The sequence below is a fragment of the Nicotiana tabacum genome, chromosome 4 (assembly GCF_000715075.1).
Source record: "Nicotiana tabacum cultivar K326 chromosome 4, ASM71507v2, whole genome shotgun sequence".
NCBI classification, from domain to species: domain Eukaryota; kingdom Viridiplantae; phylum Streptophyta; class Magnoliopsida; order Solanales; family Solanaceae; genus Nicotiana; species Nicotiana tabacum.
Window position 1 is genome coordinate 51430945 of NC_134083.1, and position 22539 is coordinate 51453483.

At 40.0% G+C, this 22539-nt stretch overlaps 1 pseudogene; it reads left to right on the forward strand.

Annotated features, from left to right (window-relative positions):
* Positions 1–152: 152 nt before the first annotated feature.
* Positions 153–15753, forward strand: LOC142179916 (uncharacterized; annotated as a pseudogene).
* Positions 15754–22539: the final 6786 nt, after the last annotated feature.

Genomic DNA, 22539 nt, shown 5'->3' on the forward strand with positions numbered 1-22539 from the left:
CTAACTTAAATGAAACTGAGGCAATTAACCTGGGAAGTCCTGAAGAAATTAGAGAAACAAAAATAAGCATTCATACTGAACAAAAGATGAGAGATGCCATAATTCAAGTTTTGTTTGAGTATAGAGATGTATTTGCTTGGTCTTATGATGACATGCCGGGTTTGAGTGCCGATCTAGTGGTCCATAAGCTTCCCACACATCCTAATTTTCCACCAATCCAACAAAAACAAAGGAAGTTTAAGACAGACATGAGTGATAAGATTAAAGATGAAATCACGAAGCAACTAAGTGCAAATGTGATCAGGGTCGTCCGATACACTACATGGTTAGCAAATGTTGTGCCAGTGCCAAAGAAGGATGGAAAAATCAGAGTTTGTGTTGACTATAGGGATTTAAACAAAGCAAGTCCAAAGGACAACTTTCCCTTACCCAACATTCATATCCTTGTTGACAATTGCGCTAAACATGAGATCCAATCTTTTGTGGATTGTTATGCCGGATATCACCAAATTCTGATGGATGAAGAAGATGCAAAAAAGACCGCCTTCACAACTCCATGGGGAACTTATTGTTATAGGGTTATGCCATTCGGTTTGAAGAATGCAGGGGCAACTTACATGAGAGCCATGAATACCATGTTCCATGACATGATGCACAAAGAGATTGAAGTGTATATTGATGATGTGATCATTAAGTCGAGAACACAAGCTGACCATGTGCAAGACTTGAAAAAGTTCTTTGAAAGGCTATGAAGGTACAATCTCAAACTCAATCCAGCCAAATGTGCATTTGGAGTTCCTTCTGGGAAGTTTTTGGGTTTTATAGTTAGTCGAAGAGGCATTGAGTTAGATCCCTCCAAGATAAAAACCATTCGAGAACTGCCTCCCCCGAAGAACAAAAAAGAAGTCATGAGTTTACTCGGGAGGTTGAATTACATCAGCAGGTTCATCGCGCAGCTTACAACAACATGTGAGCCTATTTTTAAGTTGTTGAAAAAGAACGCCGCTATCAAGTGGACAGATGAGTGCCAAGAAGCTTTTGATAAGATCAAGGAATATTTGTCAAATCCCCCTGTTTTGGTCCCGCCGGAACCTGGTAGGCCTCTATTTTTATATCTGTCAGTAATGGATAGTTCCTTTGGTTGTGTTCTGGGTCAACATGATGTCACAGGCAAAAGAGAACAAGCAATATATTATTTGAGCAAAAAGTTCACCACTTATGAGGCCAAATACACTCTTTTGGAAAGAACATGTTGCGCTTTAACCTGGGTCGCCCAGAAGCTTAGGCATTATCTTTTGGCCTATACAACTTACCTCATATCCCGAATGGATCCCCTGAAGTACATCTTTCAGAAGCCGATGCCAACTGGCAAATTAGCAAAATGGCAAATCTTGCTCACAGAGTTTGATATTGTTTATGTCACTCGCACTGCCATGAAGGCACAAGCTTTGGCTGATCATCTGGCAGAAAACCCGGTTGATGATGAGTATGAGTCTTTGAACACATATTTCCCAGATGAAGAGGTTAATTTAGTTGAAGAAGTAGTCCAAGATGACAGTCAAATTTGGAAACTATACTTTGATGGGGCTGTCAACATCAAAGGCGTAGGGATTGGGACAATTCTGGTATCACCTACTGGGCAACATTACCCTGCCACGACGCGACTTCATTTTTTCTGTACAAACAACACAGCAGAATATGAAGCTTGCATCATGGGTCTGAACATGGCAATAAACCTAAATGTGCATGAATTGTTGGTGATGGGAGATTCAGATTTGCTTATTCGGCAGGCTCAAGGTGATTGGGAGACTCGAGACATCAAGCTCATTCCATATAGACAATGTGTGGAGGATCTTAGCAAAAGGTTCAAGTCCATCGAATTTAGGTACATTCCCAGGTTTCACAATGAATTAGCTGATGCTTTGGCCACCCTGGCCTCAATGCTTCCATATCCGGGTAATACTCATATTGACCCATTAGAAATTCAAATTCGGGATCAACATGGTTATTGCAATACAATTGAAGCAGAACCAGATGGTGAACCATGGTATCGTGATATTAAACAGTTTCTAAAAACAAGAGAATATCCGGAACATGCTAATAGGGATCAAAAGAGAACTGTTAGGCGACTCTCTAATGGTTTCTTTTTGAGTGGGGAAATCCTATACAAAAGAACTCTGGATTTGAATTTGTTGAGATGTGTGGATGCCAAAGAAGCTGAAATGATTATGAATGAGGTGCATTCAGGAGTTTGTGGCCCGCACATGAATGGATATGTTCTAGCAAAGAAAATCCTTCGGGCAGGATATTATTGGCTTACTATGGAACGAGATTGCTTTCGTTTTGTTCGCAAGTGCCACCAGTATCAGATTCACAGTGATTTGATTCACTCGCCTCCTTCAGAGTTGTATCCTATGTCGGCTCCTTGGCCTTTTGTTTCTTGGGGAATGGACGTCATTGGCCCAATCGAGCCAAAAGCTTCAAATGGGCACAGATTCATCTTGGTTGCAATTGATTACTTCACCAAATGGGTGGAAGCTATTACATTGAAAGCAGTTACCAAGAAAGCAGTAGTAGACTTTGTTCACTCCAACATTATCTGTCGTTTCGGTATTCCAAAAACCATTATTACAGATAATGCTGCTAATTTGAATAGTCATCTGATGAAGGAGGTATGTGAACAATTTAAAATTGAGCATCGAAATTCTACTCCTTACCGTCCCAAAGCTAATGGAGCTGTTGAAGCTGTGAATAAGAACATTAAGAAGATTCTTAGGAAGATGATCCAAGGGTCTAGACAATGGCTCGAGAAACTACCTTTTGCTCTTTTGGGATACCGGACAACTGTCCGTACATCAGTTGGCGCAATGCCCTACTTATTGGTTTATGGAACTGAAGCGGTCGTACCTGCTGAAATTGAGATTCTCTCTCTCTGAATCATTGTTGAAGCAGGGATTGAGGACACAGAATGGGTGAAGTCCCGATTGGAACAGTTGAATTTGATTGATGAAATGCGTTTGGCGGCAGTTTGTTTTGGTCAGTTATACCAACAAAGAATGGCACGCGCTTACAATAAGAAAGTGCGCCCAAGAAAATTTGAGGTAGGACAACTTGTTTTGAAATGTATTTTTCCGCACCAGGAAGAAGCAAAAGGAAAGTTCGCCCCGAATTGGCAAGGTCCTTACCTCGTCAAGAAAGTATTATCAAAAGGAGCTCTACACTTGGCAGATATAGAAGGAAAGGTGACTGATATATCCGTCAACGCAGATGCGGTCAAGAGATACTATGTCTGACATGGCTCTGTTGGGGCATTCTTATATTTAGCATTCTCAGGTTGGGATGACGAAAGGCTATCATTCTCGCTACCCAAACACTGGTCAACCCTAGTTATCCCTTTGAAGCCTTGTTTATATTTCTTTGTTTTCCCCTCTTTTGGAACCAATGTACTTAAAAAAAAAAAGAAGAAGAAAGAAAACTCAAAAAAAAATAAAAAATCATCAAAACAAGTTCATGTCATTGAACTACGTCTGACCTGATTCCGAAAGGATACATAGGCAGCCTCACTCTGGGGTTCGGTCACATCAAAACAAAAATCCACATGTCCTAAGTATTCAAATAAACTGGGGCATGGTTTTATTTTATTTTCGATGGTTGTTCCATCAAAATGGGTCCAAAAGTTGTAATTCAGTTGAGTATTTCTTTTTACCTTTCCCTGCTAAGACCTTCTGATCAAATTTCGAGAATGCTAAGTCAGTATACTACGGGTGATGCCTCAGTCATTATAAAGAGAGAAAAATAAATGAGAGTCTTATTGGTGAAAACCCTCACGGGCACTATAAGGCAATGGTGAGTTGAGAGAAAGATAGATGAGAGAGGTCAATTGGTGAACACCCACAAAGGGCATCATTGATCGATTTAAGGCTTCGTACATCCCGACACAAGCATGGTCAAGACAAAGAACACAGTTTCAAAGTTAAGTTTACAACAGATTTCGAGAATTAGACGGTTCAAACGGATCGGGCATCCAGTCCAAAGTGCATGTCATGTTCATTGAAGTCAGCATATTTCCTCTAGATAAGTCCTTTCTTATTTTTTCTTCTGAAAGGGACACTTCTTGATTAAGTTGTAATATCTATTAGGTTACCTTCTTGTTTTCTTTCGCATTACTTTTTTTGAGTCCCTTTCAGTATAATCTTGTCAAAGCAAAGCAAAGAAAAGACCGCAAAATTGGTTACAATTTCCCCGTTATATAAAGCAAAGATTGCTGGGCATAAACCGTATAGGAAAAGGCATAAAGCCATCTGCGATTTTCCTTGACGAGAAAAAGGCTGGAAGGACTAAATAGTGTTCCAAGGGTCAACAAAAGTTACTCAGTTAAAAGATTTTTGGGAAGCAAGGTTGTTTGCACCATGAACACAAATGGTGATAGGCGCAAAATGGTTAGGTTTTGATGTTGAGAAAGAAGATCTCCAGAAAGAAAAGACAGAATCTCCATGCAACTTGTACAATCATCGACGGAGTCAGTTTTTCTAACAAGTGTAATAGACGCAAGGTCAAGTCGCCCAAGAAATCAAGGCCACAAATCGACCACCATTTTAAAACTAACAAATCTTTCTTTGTTTAGAACAGGAACATAACAATTTTAGAAAACAGTTCGTGAAAAGACGAACATCACCAAGTGAAGTTCTCAAATCCTTGATTTTCTCCTAATACATGTAATCATGTTATTTTTAGTTTCATTATAGGGAATCAATACCCTATCTTCAATATAGGGTACTACATCCCCTGGTTGCATTTTTTATTGCTAACATAGGGTACGACATTCCGTAGTAGCATCTCCGAGTGCCAAGAGCCTCATTTTATTGCCAACATAGGGTACGACATTCCCTAGTAGCATCTCAGAGAGCCACGAGCCTCATCTTACTGCCAAACACAGGGTACTACATCCCCTGGTTGCATTTTAGTGCCAACATAGGGTACGACATTCCCTAGTAGCATCTCAGAGTGCCACGGGCCTCATCTTATTGCCAACACATGGTACTACATCCCCTGGTTGCATTTCTCATTGCTAACATAGGATACGACATTCCCTAGTAGCATCTCAGAGAGCCACGAGCCTCATCTTACTGCCAAACACAGGGTACTACATCCCCTGATTGCATTTTAGTGCCAACATAGGGTACGACATTCCCTTGTAGCATCTCAGAGTGCCACGGGCCTCATCTTATTGCCAACACATGGTACTACATCCCCTGATTGCATTTCTCATTGCTAACATAGGATACGACATTTTCTAGTAGCATCTCAGAGTGCCACGAGCCTCATCTTACTGCCAAACACAGGGTACTACATCCCCTGGTTGTATTTTAGTGCCAACATAGGGTACGACATTCCCTAGTAGCATCTCAGAGAGCCACGATCCTCATCTTATCACCAACACAGGGTACTACATCCCCTGGATGCATTACTTTTTGCCAACATAGGGTACAACATTCCCTAGTAGCATCCCAGAGTGCCGCGAGCCTCATTTTTACTGCCAACATAGGGTACGACATTCCCTAGTAGCATCTCAGAACGCCATGAGCCTCATCTTATTTCCAACACAGGGTACTACATCCCTTGTCTGCATTACTTTCTGCCAACATAGGGTACGACATTCCCTAGTAGCATCCCAGAGTGCCAAGAGCCTCACCTTATTGCCAAATAGGGTACTACATCCCCTGGCTGCCTTACTTTCTACCAACATAGGGTACGACATTCCCTAGTAGCATCTCAGAGTGCCACGAGCCTCATCTTATGGTCAACATAGGGTACTACATCCCCTGGTTGCCTTCCTTTTTATTAACATAGGGTACGTGTTTTTTTTTTTCAATTCTTTATTCTGCAATAGCAAATATAGTTTAATGAATTTTCATAACTCACAAAAATTTCCTAGAGCAAACTGGGGCAGAAAATTTTTTTGTTCGTTTTGTTTGTTTCTGATGATTTGCAGGTTATTTTTGCAAAGTACGGATTGGATGTGCAAAAAAATAAGATTCCATCTCTCGCCAGAGAAAGTGGAACGTTTGATCTCAATACCAGCCGAACCAGCTTTGACATAATGCATGCTAAGACATAGGGTCTCAAGATCTATCTTCTCGTCATCTGATCGAGAATCAAGCCTCGGAGAATATTTCATAGTTTGTTACATCGAGAGCATCAAGTTTCAGTTTAAAGTCAATGAGGGAAGCAAGTCAAGAATCAAGACAAGACTCCAGATAGCATTTAGATAGAAATTTTGTAACTCTTAGATTTCAAGAGTATGTAATTTTCTTTTCACTTTGATGTAATAGTAGGAACCGCGGATCAGAACCTCGACGGAACTTCGCTCGGCTCTCCATCTAAGTATACTCTATCAGTCATTTTCCACTTGAACTACACGTGACCTGATTCCCTTATAACCCGGGATATGTAGGCTGCCTACAACCAAGGCTCGGTCGCACTTTTTTCTTTTATCTTCTTTTCCTTTTTAAATAATAGTGAGTTCAAAAATCAGTCACCTTGTTCATTTTCTTTGCTTGAAAACTCTTCATGTTTTCAAGCAAAGAGGGGCATGCTGTGAACACCTAATTTTTGACCGCACCCAAATTCTATACTATTTTAGTGTAAATATTTTTTTTTAGGTCTAATCTTAATATTTTAAACTTTTATCTTACTCTTAATAGGTTTTATTAAAAAAAAAAAAAAAACTACAAAGATATTCACATACTTATAGTACAAATTTTATTTCTTTTTGTAAAGAGAAAAAGGAAATTTATAAATAAAAAAAAAATTGGTTTTCTTTAATTAGAATTTTAATAAGTAAATTATAGTATCTTTAGTAGTATCATTTAAAGTACATATAAATATTTAATTTTTTTATATTGTAAGAAATGTTAGTTAATCTTTTTATTTAATATTTTAATTTATCTCCTAAAAAATGAATTCAAAAATCTGATTTTTAATTAGATAACAATCCCAATCCCATAAATCCCCATTTTTAGCCTAACTTCCCGCCTTTTATGTCCCTCTTACTCACGTCTCTCACGTCCCAACCCCATATCCCCATTTTCGTCACACACACACGCCCCCCCCCCACCTTTTTACTCTTCTTCTCCATCAACACACACACTATTACACATTCTCTATATAAGGCATACATTTAGATTAGAAAAGGGGGGGTGGGGGACAGAAAAAAATAGAAAAAGGGAACGAAATCGGGGGGAACAGAAGGAAAGTAACGTTGAAAAGAGGAAAGAAAATACTTCACAAAAGAAGGAAACAAGCAATGAAAATTGAAAGAAAGAAAGAACGCTAAAAAGAGTTAAGCTAGTAGCAGCCAAAGATTTTATCTTTTCTCTCATTATCGACATTAAACGTCATCGGAAATATTTCAGCCTTGAAATAACCTCCAAACTCAATTAAAAGCAGCTCGAGAATGGTCCAAATCTCAGCCAAAAAAAAAATGCCCAAACCTAGTTGAGTACGTCCGAGGTTCATCGAGTTCCGGCGAGTTTCGAAGTCGAGGTTTTGTTACGGTTTTTGGTTCTGAAGATTCGAAAGTTGCTTCCTTGTACCAATTTCGACTTTTTATAAATAAAAGGAAAAGTTTCTTTTGCTGCCTTAGAGGTTCGTTTTCGTCTTGGATATACTACCTTTTCTCTTAATATTGTTACTGTTTTTTTTATGAGAACTTTCTTTAAGTGATTCATGTTGATAGCCTATTACATAATTGTTTGTTGATATGAACATTCTAACAGTAGGTTTATAAGCTACATGAGAAGATAAAAGACTCTATTTCCTGCTTGTTTTACTCTAAATATGCTTTGGATGAATGAAGCTTTCCTGCTAATATTCGCTTTATCTATTGTTAAGTTGGTATAAATGTTATGTCGAGCACGTTACTGTATTGTCTGCGTTTTAAGCTGGAGTTGCGGTATATTTTCGCTTAGACTCGTAGGAGCATCAGTTAAAAAATAAAAGGCATTTCAACTTAAAGAGTGAATGTCGGAGTCTCTGTCGAAAATCCTTCAACCCTGTTGGTAAAGTTTTCTGTAAAAAAAAAAAAGATATCTTTGTAAGCTTAAATCACATCTGTAACTTATTAATTTGGTCAGCTATTTAGTCTCAGAAAAAAAAAGGTAAAAAGAAAGTGACTAGAGTTACGTTAATTATTTTTATTACTTACTGCCTTTGGCGTTTAAGTAAGTTAAGTTGACTTATTCTATTGATATATATGGCTAGAGTATATGAGAATTTCTTTTCTAAAAGCTAACGTCCTTCGTATATGGAATATTATACTAGTGATTTAAGTGAGTTCTTAATGATTTGAAATAGTGTTAGGATAATTTTTTGTTTGAAATAGTTTCAAGAATTGAATTAGTTTGCTGCTTCCCATTTTGGAGTCAAGAATTGGTTTCATGATTGTGATCGTTAAATGACTGTATTTTCAAATTTTAGTCTTAATTTTGCATTAATTGCTTACAAATGTCATGGCTAAATTTTTGGCCATATTGCTGCTCGCATTTATATGTCAATTTTAATAAAGAGGGTTCACAAGGAGTATATTAATTCGGCCTAGGCACTAATTTAAGACTCATTGTAATAGGTAAAAGTAATAGTATACAAATATATATCTCAGATCTAAAAAGATAAATAATTGAAATACTATAAAACGCGAGAAAAACTTTAGATGTACTTTAAATATTAGCTCATGTATTCATACCCGAACCTTGGATTGATATGCTTAAGTAATAAAAGGATTATGTGTGCATTCCCGCGTCTTGATACCTTTAAATTCAAAATAATTATGTTTTGACAATGTGTACATTCCGTACCTTGTTTAACATTTAATTTTAAAGAAGTACCTTGTGTGCGTACCGCATCTTGGTGAACACAATTAATAAAATATAATAATTAATTAAGCGATAATAAATAAGCCATAATCAATAAAATACAAGAATAACTAAAAATTGATTTAAGCCTTACATTAGTCAATAAAGCGACCGTGCTAGAACCACGGGACTCGAGGGGTGCCTTACACCTTCCCCTCAGTCAACAGAATTCCTTACTCAGTCTTCTATTTTCGTAGAACATAAATTAGGAGTCAAATCTTCCTTTTGATAAGGGATTCAATAAAAGGTGACTTGGAACACCAAAACTCAATTCCAAGTGGCGACTCTGAATAATAAATAATCCCTTTTCAAAACGTCACTTTAATTGGAAAAACTCTTCTAACTCAACCTTGTAATAAGGGTTGCGTGGGAAAAAAGGGGGTGTGACAGCTCTGGCGACTCTGCTGGGGAACAAGAACCCAGAACTTTTGGTTCAGGGTTCAGAATTCGAGCTTGTAATGTGATTTATACTTGGCTTTATTGATTGTATGATATTATTGTGTTTGTGGGCCTAATGTGCTAATTGTTGCTTATTTACCGCTTTGATACTATTTGAACTGTATTAAATTGTCTTCTTACGCCTCCCTTCTGAGTCTTCTGAATTTATGGTGCACACGTGCGCGTGGCCCACTTTTCTGTTAGAAGTCATACCAATTAAAACGAGGCTGGGTCAGTAACTAGGCCGGGTAGACTTTCGTGCTCCCGGTACTTTACCCCCATCTCGGCTCGAGCTGTCCGCTTGGGTAAGCCAGGTCTAAAACACTCCCCTTAGGATTTAAACCTAGAATAACATAGCCTCATGCCGGATCCCTAATAGGAACGTTTGTTTGCATCATGTGCATTTGACTTTGGGGACTCAACATAGGGGTTGGGTCCGTCTAGGACAGGTGTACCCGAAATTACAAGACCATCCTGATGCATCTTATGTGCTACTTGTGCATTATGTTTGATTTGGTTTGTGCATGTTGACCGGTTTCTAAAATAAAATAAAAATATAAAAATATTGAGGGAAAACCAGAAAGAAGAAAATATGAGGGAGAAAATTTACCCGATTTTCGAAAATCTCAGTATTTATCCAAAAAAAAAAAATTGAATTTTTCATGAATTTTTCTTTAAAAAAAGTGTCATCCTATTCCTGAAATATTTACGAACTACGCGGGTCTGATTCTTACCGGATGTGAGATACGTAGGCAACCTTCATAGGGTTCGGCCCCATTTTTATAAAATAACTATTAAAAAAAAGAAAAGAAATGTGTCTAGTATTTTTTTTTTAATCAAAAATAAATAAATAAGCAGACCCAGCTTCGGTTAATCCCAAATCGTTCCTGTCAAAATAGCCTTAGATCATCTTCAAAATTGTTGAAGGGTTGTTCTCGCAAGAACGGACGTGTCTGTCAATTGGGAATCACTTTGACCATAATGCCCTTCCCCCGACCCTAAAGCTATCCTTGAAAGTAAGAAGGGGCCATAATTGCAAAAATAGCCACCCTTTCTTCGGTCACAATTGCAAAAATAGCCCCCCTTCTCGTTGATTTTTCTTAAAATTGAGTTATTTACAAAAGATTGTTTTGCAAAAGGAGTGCATTGGTTCTGTCTCTTGAGACTAGTGTCAACCCTAACCTTAACCACCCACAGGTACAAAATGAGCACTGTTCAGAACACACCATTCACAGTTGTAGGCGAGGCTCCACTTCAGCTTCAGATGTGGTGGTATGATTTAGGAGAAGATGGGCAGAAATGGGTCACCAAGCACTTGGGAGCCCTTACAGATATTATGAAAATTAAACCACGGGACGATTTGATTGAGGCACTAGTGATTTTTTGGGACCCCGTTCACAATATCTTTCGCTTCTCCGATTTTGAGCTAACTCCCACTTTAGAAGAGATAGCTGGATATTCCGGGTTTGGCAGGGATTTGAGAAACCAGGAGCTCATATTCCCAAGGGCTCTTTCTGTACACCGATTCTTTGATCTTCTGAACATCAGTAAGCAAATTAGAAAGACCAACGTAGTCGAAGGGTGTTGTTCTTTCTACTTCTTGTACTCTAGGTTCGGGCAGCCAAATGGGTTTGAAATGCATGAAAAGGGCCTTAACAACAAGCAGAACAAAGACACATGGCAGATTCATCGTCGCTTCGCCTTCATAGTGGCGTTTCTGGGAATTATGGTCTTCCCAAACGAGAAGCAGACAATTGATACCCGCATAGCCAGGGTTGTACAGGTCCTCACTACCAAAGAACATCACAATCTTGCCCCGATCATTCTATCAGACATTTATCGGGCGTTGACTTTGTGCAAGTCTGGGGCAAAATTCTTCGAAGGGTGCAATAGTTTGTTACAAATGTGGTTGATTGAGCATCTCCGACATCACCCCAAGTTCATGAGCTATGGTCCGAACAAGGACAATTTCATTGAGAGTTACGAAGAAAGAGTAAAAGATTACAACTCTCCAGAAGGGGTGAAAGCCTGGATATCCCACCTAAGATCTTTAAATGCAAGTCAAATTGAGTGGACTTTGGGATGGCTCCCGCTAAGAGAGGTGATACACATGTCGGCCCTAAAAAGTTATTTGCTATTGTTGGGTTTGAGAAGTGTCCAGCCGTATGCGCCACACAGAGTTCTAAGACAGCTAGGAAGGTACCAAGTAGTACCTAAGGATGAAGATTTGAGTGTGCAAGTTATTGAGCTACACCCCGAAGCCCCCCTCCCCGAAGCTTTAATCCAGCAAATTTGGAATGGTTGTCGCTACATGAAATATGATACTCAGGTGCCAGATCCTGTGAGAGGTGAGGTAGATCCGGGTTATGCTATATGGTTTGGGAAGAGGTCTCACGTGGATGATGTGCCAGAGCCCAAAAGGCCCCCAAAAAGGCCGCATATTCAAGTCTTTGATGATAAAATCCAAGAACGGTTGGCTTGGGGTAAACGGGAAAAGGGATACAAAACAACTATTCATGCCTTAGAAGAAAGGCTAAGAAACCTCAATTTTGAGAAAGACTTGCAAGAACAAGAAGCCGAAGGGGAAAAGAAGAGTCTAATCTGCAAAAATGAAGCCCTTCGTGCTCAACTTCAACAGATGAAGAAAGCCTCTGAAGTGCCAGTGAGAAGTTGGAAAGACCAGAGAACCATTGCCAATCTGATGGAAAAAGTGCAAGATTATGATTCCCTCTTGGCAAAGACTGAAAAGTCATTGGACAAAGCCAATGAAAAGATCGTACAGCTAAATGAGAAGGCCGAATCAAGTAAGGATCGCCAAGTAACACAATTTGAAGAAAAGAGGGCTCAATTCGAGAGAGAGAAGGCCCATTGGGTACGTTCAGAAGCTCAGCTCCATGCACAGTTGGAAGAAATGAGAAGGTACAATAGAGAATACCAGCATGCAGATTTTGATAGGGAGATGGCTCAGGCGAGACTCGAGCAGGCTAGACTTCGGGCTCAGTTGGAGTCAGCCTTAGATCGTGAGGGCCACATAAGGGAGATAGCCACCACTCGCCAGTAGCAGTTACAAGATCGAGACCAGAATTTCCAGTACTTCAAAGAGCAAGTTCATAATTTGGCTGTTTATACCGCTCAAAGTTATGTGAACTGCCAAGGGATGGATTATGAGAAGTTTTTGGAGCATGCACCTACTTTTGCCCATCATCTTGCAGCAGAGTTAAAAAGGATGTACCGTACATTAGGGGGTCAACCAGGGCAAGCCCCACCATGAGCAGATGTTCCAGTGTTTGAAAGCCAGAAGATTGTGGAGTTGAATTATAGTCGTAGTTGTTAGAACTTTTTATGTAGTAGTTATGTTTTAGTTTGAGTCATTGTTGAATCTTTAAAATCGCTGTCTTTTGGTCTTGTCAGAGTTTGGTAAGTCATTTTCAATGTAATGTCCTTTCTGTTATTGTATTATTTCGTTTTGTTAAAAAAAACTATTATTGTTTTCCCCTGAACTACGTAATGGTCTGATTCATGTGGCATCATGATACGTAGGCAATCCTCATCGGATGTGATCATAACCATAATTAATCTAAAAAAAATGAAGAAAAAAAACCCGTTAAATTCAAGATGAAAATAAACCAATAAATCAATAAGCCGGGATGAAACATAAAGCCTTCCAAGATCATTTTAGAAATGAAAATGGCATTAGGTGCATGACATATAATGTGTGATTAATATCTGCAAAATGCCTAACTCTAACACGTTTGTTGTTTGTCATTTTAAAAGATAAAGTAAAACAGAGGTGGTTGGTTTGTGGTTTAAACTGGCGACTCACCCTTACAACACGAGATCAAAAGGAAAAAGTAGAATGGCAAACAACAGTGAGAATGAGTCAGATAATGATGATGTCCATGGACAATTGGTTGAACAAGGTTCAGGACTGGTTGAAGAAGTAAGAGTGTTGAAGCAACAATTGGCAGAGATGTACCAAGCCTGGGTGAATGGACAAGCACCGCCCTCACTACCCATAGGGCCATCGGACAATCTTCATAATGTGTCAGTTGCCACTCAAGTGCCTATCTCCATAACAAGTAACCCATTGTACCAACCTGGATTCAGTCCGAGCTTTAACCTTCCCACTATCCCCAGTACCTCCATTCCACGTCCTCCAATCGCACCCCTCAGAAATGACCCACCTACTATACTCATTGTCCATACTTTCACTGTCCCTCAATCGGCTCTTGCTCAAATGTCCAATAATGATCCACAGCTGGATGCTCATGATGCCCAACATTACTCTCCAGAACTGACTTTAAAGGTTCCAGATTCATACAAGCACACTCCTCATAACGTGTTCCCAATTGAGATCGAAAAGCCCGAAAAGAATATGGAACAAGAGAAAATGACCAGAAAAATGAAGAGCTTGGAACAAACCATGAGAAACATACAGGGTTTAGGGGGCCACAAGAGTGTTTCGTTTAACGATCTATGCATGTTTCCCCATGTTCATTTGCCACCCGGCTTCAAGACCCCCAAGTTTGACAAGTATGATGGGCATGGTGATCCCGTTGCCCATTTGAAGAGATATTGTAACCAACTAAGGGGAGCGGGAGGCAAAGAAGAATTGCTCATGGCATATTTTGGGGAAAGTTTGACAGGAATTGCTTCAGAGTGGTTCATAGATCAAGACATCTCTCACTGGCACGTTTGGAATGACATGGCTCAAGATTTTGTCCAACAGTTTCAGTACAATATTGATATAGTGCCAGACCGCTCCTCTCTCGTCAACATAAAGAAGAAACCAACAGAAAGCTTCAGAGAATATGCAATCAAGTGGAGAGAGCAGGCTGCTAGGGTCAAACCACCAATGAAAGAGGCAGAAATGATTGACTATTTTCTCCAAGCTCAGGATCCAGATTACCTCCATTACATGTTGGCCGCCATCGGTAAACCTTTTGCTGAGGCGATTAAGATTGGTGAAATAGTTGAGAATGGCATGAAGTCAGGCAAAATTGTGAGTCAGGCAGCCCTTAAGGCAACCACACAAGCAATTCAAAGCGGGTCAGGCAATTTCGGAAATCGGAAAAAGAAGGAGGAAGGATCCATGATGGCATCTGGGTTCGGGGGAGTTCAAAGAGGAATAGCTCCTTCTTACGTGCAATTTCAACAAGGACTATCCAATTCTCTTCAACATTATTATCCGCCTCAAGGTCCCCGATACTCAGTTCCCCTGCAACAATACACAGTGTTTAATGCTCAGGCTTATGCTAGGCCTCCTAATCACCAACAATGGCGGGCACCGATTCCACAAGGCTCCCGTCAACTCCGGCCGAATTTTCAGGCACCATATAATCCTCGTCCCCGACAAGAATATGTGAGAGAACAGGAGCCAAAGAAAGAGTTCACCCCAATTGGAGAATCATATACAAGCCTATTTCGAAAGTTGATGCAGTTGAAGTTGATTGAACCTATTATGCCGCGTTATGTGAATCCAAATTCAAAAGGTTTTGACTCAAATGCAAGATGTGAGTATCACTCTAACACCCAAGGGAATAGTACTGAAAACTGTTGGACATTAAAGAAAGCCATTGAAAATTTGATTGAAGCAAAGGCAATTGTGGTAACAAACAATGAGGATACTCCTAATATCACAAACAATCCGCTCCCAACTCATGATAATACATATTTTATTGGGATGATTTGTTATGATCGGGATTATAAGCAGTCTGGCAAGACAGAGATGGTTGTTAGAACCATAGGGCCAGAACCAAAAGTGATAGTGAGCCCGCCGCAATTGGCACCATTGATGGTGAAAGGTGCGAATTCTAGTTTGAACTTGGCATGTTCTGAAAAAACGATTCTCTATGTTCCTGGAAGCACAAAAAAGGTTGAGGTTCAATTGGGTGGGCCAAAACTTTACATCCCCGGAGGCATTCAAAAGATCATTCCGAATAATGGTTTGAGGAATATAACAGAGCTAGTCGTGATCCGACCTGTTGCCCAACTCCTAGTGACAAACACAAAATCTATTCCCTGGAATTATAACAAGACTGTCATGACATACAAAGGAAAAGAGATAGTTGAAGAAACAGGTGAAATGGGGGGCTTGACCCGCTCTGGAAGGTGTTATTCACCAGAGGAATTGAGAAAAGCTAAGCAAGCCAGGGAAAGTCACTTGCTAGTGAAAGAACCCGTTGCAGAAAAAGAAGCAGAGGAATTCTTTAAGAAGATGAAATTGCAAGACTACTCAATCATTGACCAACTAAGGAAAACTCCTGCTCAGATATCTTTGTTATCTCTGCTTTTGCATTCAGAAGAGCAACATCGTGTGTTGATCAAAACTCTGAACGAGGCATATATCTCAGAAAAGACAACGGTGAATCAGCTAGAAAAAATGGCTGAAAGATTCTTTTAAGTAAATAGAATTACTTTCAGCGATGATGATTTGCCTGAGGAAGGGGCTGGCCACAATAGAGCTTTGCATCTTATGGTCAAATGTGAAGGGCACTACGTAAAAGGAGTCATGATTGATGGAGGCTCAAGTGTAGATGTGTGTCCTCTTTCTACTCTACAACAGCTGAACATCGACAGTAACAGAATTCGAACCAGTAATGTCAGCATTAGAGCTTTTGATGGTTCAAAAGGAGACACTATTGGGGAAATCGAACTCACCATGACAATCGGCCCGGTTGATTTTAACATTGTCTTTCAAGTGTTAGATATGGAAACTTCCTATAATTTTCTTTTGGGAAGGCCGTGGATCCATATGGCCAGAGCTGTACCATCCACCCTACATCAAATGGTCAAATTCGAGTGTGACGGGCAAGAAATTATTGTTCATGGGGAGGACGACTCATCTGTCTATAAAGACCCGTCCATTCCATATATCGACGCCAAGGAAGGATGTGAATCTATCATATATCAAGCATTTGAGGTGATTGAGGTGGACCAAGTGGAAGAAGGAAAACCAATTCTGCATCCCCGTCTTTCAGCCACATCTATGATGGTAGCTTCGCTGATGTTGAGGAACGGCTATGAACCAGGAAAAGGATTGGGATCCTCTCTACAAGGAATTGTGAACCCCATTGCTCCATTTTCGAAGAAAAGTACCTTTGGCTTGGGCTTTAAACCAACATCAGCTGACATAGACAGAGCCAAGGCCCGCAAAAAGAATGGTTGGAATCTGTCCAAACCAATCCCTCACATTGCCTACTCTTTTGTCAAGCCACAATTTGAAGAAGTCCAAAATCCTTCTACTCAGGATGACATTGACGGAGTTTGCCAGGGTCTCAAGGAGATGTTTTATGAGATCAATATGGTTCAAGTTGGGGAGGGCCCTAGTCGGGCAAGTGTTCAACTGATTGGTCCAGATACTTCGCTCAGCAACTGGGAAGCAATTCCTCTTCCCATCAGGAAGGAGACTTGGTAGCCTGTTTTGTTGTTTTTTCTGTATTTGGATTATTTTAAGGGTTGTAATCCAGATATTTTAGTTTAATTGCTTTGCTGTGATGTTAACCCTTCTATCCTTTCAAATTCAATGAAATGAAGTTCCATTTTCGTAGTAAAATTCTATCTTTTTATTTTCCTAATTTTTGTTAATTTCTTATCATTTTCAGTTTTGATAGTGCTGGCTTTAAAAACATGACATGCACGCGGAATTCATGCCTAGATCTTAAAAAGCTATCTAATCTCGAAATAATGAATCAAGAAGTTGAGTATGACGAAGATGAGGCTTTTAGAGAAATAAAAAGGGAATTGGATCAATTTGAGAATAAGCCTAAGCCTAACTTAAATGAAACTGAGGCAATTAACCTGGGAAGTCCTGAAGAAATCAGAGAAACAAAAATAAGCATTCATACTGAACAAAAGACGAGAGATGCCATAATTCAAGTTTTGTTTGAGTATAGAGATGTATTTGCTTGGTCGTATGATGACATGCCGGGTTTGAGTGCCGATCTAGTGGTCCATAAGCTTCCCACACATCCTAATTTTCCACCAATCCAACAAAAACAAAGGAAGTTTAAGACAAACATGAGTGATAAGATTAAAGAAGAAATCACGAAGCAACTAAGTGCAAATGTGATCAGGGTCGTCCGATACACTACATGGTTAGCAAATGTTGTGCCAGTGCCAAAGAAGGATGGGAAAATCAGAGTTTGTGTTGACTATAGGGATTTAAGCAAAGCAAGTCCAAAGGACAACTTTCCCTTACCCAACATTCATATCCTTGTTGACAATTGCGCTAAACATGAGATCCAATCTTTTGTGGATTGTTATGCCGGATATCACCAAATTCTGATGGATGAAGAAGATGCAAAAAAGACCGCCTTCACAACTCCATGGGGAACTTATTGTTATAGGGTTATGCCATTCGGTTTGAAGAATGCAGGGGCAACTTACATGAGAGCCATGACTACCATGTTCCATGACATGATGCACAAAGAGATTGAAGTGTATATTGATGATGTGATCATTAAGTCGAGAACACAAGCTGACCATGTGCAAGACTTGAAAAAGTTCTTTGAAAGGCTACGAAGGTACAATCTCAAACTCAATCCAGCCAAATGTGCATTTGGAGTTCCTTCTGGGAAGCTTTTGGGTTTTATAGTTAGTCGAAGAGGCATTGAGTTAGATCCCTCCAAGATAAAAACCATTCGAGAGCTGCCTCCCCCGAAGAACAAAACAGAAGTCATGAGTTTACTCGGGAGGTTGAATTACATCAGCAGGTTCATCGCGCAGCTTACAACAACATGTGAGCCTATTTTTAAGTTGTTGAAAAAGAACGCCGCTATCAAGTGGACAGATGAGTGCCAAGAAGCTTTTGATAAGATCAAGGAATATTTGTCAAATCCCCCTGTTTTGGTCCCGCCGGAACCTGGTAGGCCTCTATTTTTATATCTGTCAGTAATGGATAGTTCCTTTGGTTGTGTTCTGGGTCAACATGATGTCACAGGCAAAAGAGAACAAGCAATATATTATTTGAGCAAAACGTTCACCACTTATGAGGCCAAATACACTCTTTTGGAAAGAACATGTTGCGCTTTAACCTGGGTCGCCCAGAAGCTTAGGCATTATCTTTTGGCCTATACAACTTACCTCATATCCCGAATGGATCCCCTGAAGTACATCTTTTAGAAGCCGATGCCAACTGGCAAATTAGCAAAATGGCAAATCTTGCTCACAGAGTTTGATATTGTTTATGTCACTCGCACTGCCATGAAGGCACAAGCTTTGGCTGATCATCTGGCAGAAAACCCGGTTGATGATGAGTATGAGTCTTTGAACATATATTTCCCAGATGAAGAGGTTAATTTAGTTGAAGAAGTAGTCCAAGATGACAGTCAAATTTGGAAACTATACTTTGATGGGGCTGTCAACATCAAAGGCGTAGGGATTGGGACAATTCTGGTATCACCTACTGGGCAACATTACCCTGCCACGACGCGACTTCATTTTTTCTGTATAAACAACACAGCAGAATATGAAGCTTGCATCATGGGTCTGAACATGGCAATAAACCTAAATGTGCATGAATTGTTGGTGATGGGAGATTCAGATTTGCTTATTCGGCAGGCTCAAGGTGATTGGGAGACTCGAGACATCAAGCTCATTCCATATAGACAATGTGTGGAGGATCTTAGCAAAAGGTTCAAGTCCATCGAATTCAGGTACATTCCCAGGTTTCACAATGAATTAGCTGATGCCTTGGCCACCCTGGCCTCAATGCTTCCATATCCGGGTAATACTCACATTGACCCATTAGAAATTCAAATTCGGGATCAACATGGTTATTGCAATACAATTGAAGCAGAACCAGATGGTGAACCATGGTATCGTGATATTAAACAGTTTCTAAAAACAAGAGAATATTCGGAACATGCTAATAGGGATCAAAAGAGAACTGTTAGGCGACTCTCTAATGGTTTCTTTTTGAGTGGGGAAATCCTATACAAAAGAACTCTGGATTTGAATTTGTTGAGATATGTGGATGCCAAAGAAGCTGAAATGATTATGAATGAGGTGCATTCGGGAGTTTATGGCCCGCACATGAATGGATATGTTCTAGCAAAGAAAATCCTTCGGGCAGGATATTATTGGCTTACTATGGAACGAGATTGCTTTCATTTTGTTCGCAAGTGCCACCAGTGTCAGATTCACAGTGATTTGATTCACTCGCCTCCTTCAGAGTTGTATCCTATGTCAGCTCCTTGGCCTTTTGTTTCTTGGGGAATGGACGTCATTGGCCTAATCGAGCCAAAAGCTTCAAATGGGCACAGATTCATCTTGGTTGCAATTGATTACTTCACCAAATGGGTGGAAGCTATTACATTGAAAGTAGTTACCAAGAAAGCAGTAGTAGACTTTGTTCACTCCAACATTATCTGTCATTTTGGTATTCCAAAAACCATTATTACAAATAATGCTGCTAATTTGAATAGTCATCTGATGAAGGAGGTATGTGAACGATTTAAAATTGAGCATCGAAATTCTACTCCTTACCGTCCCAAAGCTAATGGAGCTGTTGAAGCTGCGAATAAGACCATTAAGAAGATTCTTAGGAAGATGATCCAAGGGTCTAGACAATGGCTCGAGAAACTACCTTTTGCTCTTTTGGGATACCGGACAACTGTCCGTACATCAGTTGGCGCAACGCCCTACTTATTGGTTTATGGAACTGAAGCGGTCGTACCTGCTGAAATTGAGATTCCCTCTCTCCGAATCATTGTTAAAGCAGGGATTGAGGACACTGAATGGGTGAAGTCCCGATTGGAACAGTTGAATTTGATTGATGAAAAACGTTTGGCGGCAGTTTGTTTTGGTCAGTTATACCAACAAAGAATGGCACGTGCTTACAATAAGAAAGTGCGCCCAAGAAAATTTGAGGTAGGACAACTTGTTTTGAAACGTATTTTTCCGCACCAGGAAGAAGCAAAAGGAAAGTTCGCCCCGAATTGGCAAGGTCCTTACCTCGTCAAGAAAGTATTGTCAAAAGGAGCTCTACACTTGGAAGATATAGAAGGAAAGGTGACTGATATATCCGTCAACGCAGATGCGGTCAAGAGATACTATGTCTGACATGGCTCTGTTGGGGCATTCTTATATTTAGCATTCTCAGGTTGGGATGACGAAAGGCTATCATTCTCGCTACCCAAACACTTGTCAACCCTAGTTATCCCTTTGAAGCCTTGTTTATATTTCTTTGTTTTCCCCTCTTTTGGAACCAATGTACTTAAAAAAACAAAAAAGAAGAAAGAAAACTCAAAAAAAAAAATCATCAAAACAAGTTCATGTCATTGAACTACGTCTGACCTGATTCCGAAAGGATACGTATGCAGCCTCACTCTGGGGTTCGGTCACACCAAAACAAAAATCCACATGTCCTAAGTATTCAAATAAACTGGGGCATGGTTTATTTTATTTTCGATGGTTGTTCCATCAAAATGGGTCCAAAAGTTGTAATTCAGTTGAGTATTTCTTTTTACCTTTCCCTGCTAAGACCTTCTGATCAACTTTCGAGAATGCTAAGTCAGTATACTACGGGTGATGCCTCAGTCATTATAAAGAGAGAAAAATAAATGAGAGTCTTATTGGTGAAAACCCTCACGGGCACTATAAGGCAATGGTGAGTTGAGAGAAAGATAGATGAGAGAGGTCAATTGGCAAAAACCCACAAAGGGCATCATTGATCGATTTAAGGCTTCGTACATCCCGACACAAGCATGGTCAAGACAAAGAACTCAGTTTCAAAGTTAAGTTTACAACAGATTTCGAGAATTAGATGGTTCAAACGGATCGGGCATCCAGTCCAAAGTGCATGTCATGTTCATTGAAGTCAGCATATTTCCTTTAGATAAGTCCTTTCTTATTTTTTCTTATGAAAGGGACACTTCTTGATTAAGTTGTAATATCTATTAGGTTACCTTCTTGTTTTCTTTCGCATTACTTTTTTTGAGTCCCTTTCAGTATAATCTTGTCAAAGCAAAGCAAAGAAAAGACCGCAAAATTGGTTACAGTTTCCCCGTTATATAAAGCAAAGATTGCAGGGCATAAACCGTATAGGAAAAGGCATAAAGCCATCTGCGATTTTCCTTGACGAGAAAAAGGCTGGAAGGACTAAATAATGTTCCAAGGGTCAACAAAAGTTACTCAGTTAAAAGATTTTTGGGAAGCAAGGTTGTTTGCACCATGAACACAAATGGTGATAGGCGCAAAATGGTTAGGTATTGATGTTGAGAAAGAAGATCTCCAGAAAGAAAAGACAGAATCTCCATGCAACTTGTACAATCATCGACGGAGTCAGTTTTTCTAACAAGTGTAATAGACGTGTCACGCCCCGAACCTAGGAGCGAGACAAGCACCCCGTGCCTCACCTAACCTGGCGTACCAAATTGCGACTAAGGGACTCTGAACACATAATGTCATACTTTGGCCATGGGGCCACCTTGCAAGACAATTTGCGAAGCAAAATATAAAACTGAATGGAAACTAGCACTAACTAAATATCAATATAAAGCTAGGCCGACAAGGCCGTCATAGCTACTACAGCTGACAAACCACCAATTTATACAAACCCAACATAATGCACTAACCAACAGGATATGCCTACAAGCCTCTACTGATAGATGTACTGTGATCGGAACAGGGCCCCGACCTACCCATAACATATATACAGATATATATAAGATGTACACAAAACTCTAGTCCTGGCAACTCCGAAAGACGTGGAGCTTACCGATCAGGCGGAACTCGGAAAACACCTACTGAGGAGGTCTACCCGTCTGTCTGTCTGAACCTGCACGCATGAAATGCAGCGCCCCAAAAAAGGGACGTCAGTACGAAATAATGTACCGAGTATGTAAGGCAATAAAATAACTGAAATCTGAAACTGAACTGATAATATGATAGCTGAAATTAACTGGGAGTCAAAGATGATCTGGAGATATACTTACCTGCTGATACTGACTCAACTCCTTCAATATAGTAAGTAAAATAATTGTACGGCCTTATAAGGCTCGGTATATATAACTGCTCTGCCATAGTAGGCTCGCTTATAGGCGCTCGGCCATACTAGGCTATGTATCTCGACCATGCTGGGCTCGCTCATAGGCGCTCGGCCACAGTAGGCTCGGTATATAACTTTCCATCTGATCAGTGGTTGCCCAATAGGGGCCTGCCCATCGATTATAGCTCGATGGTAATG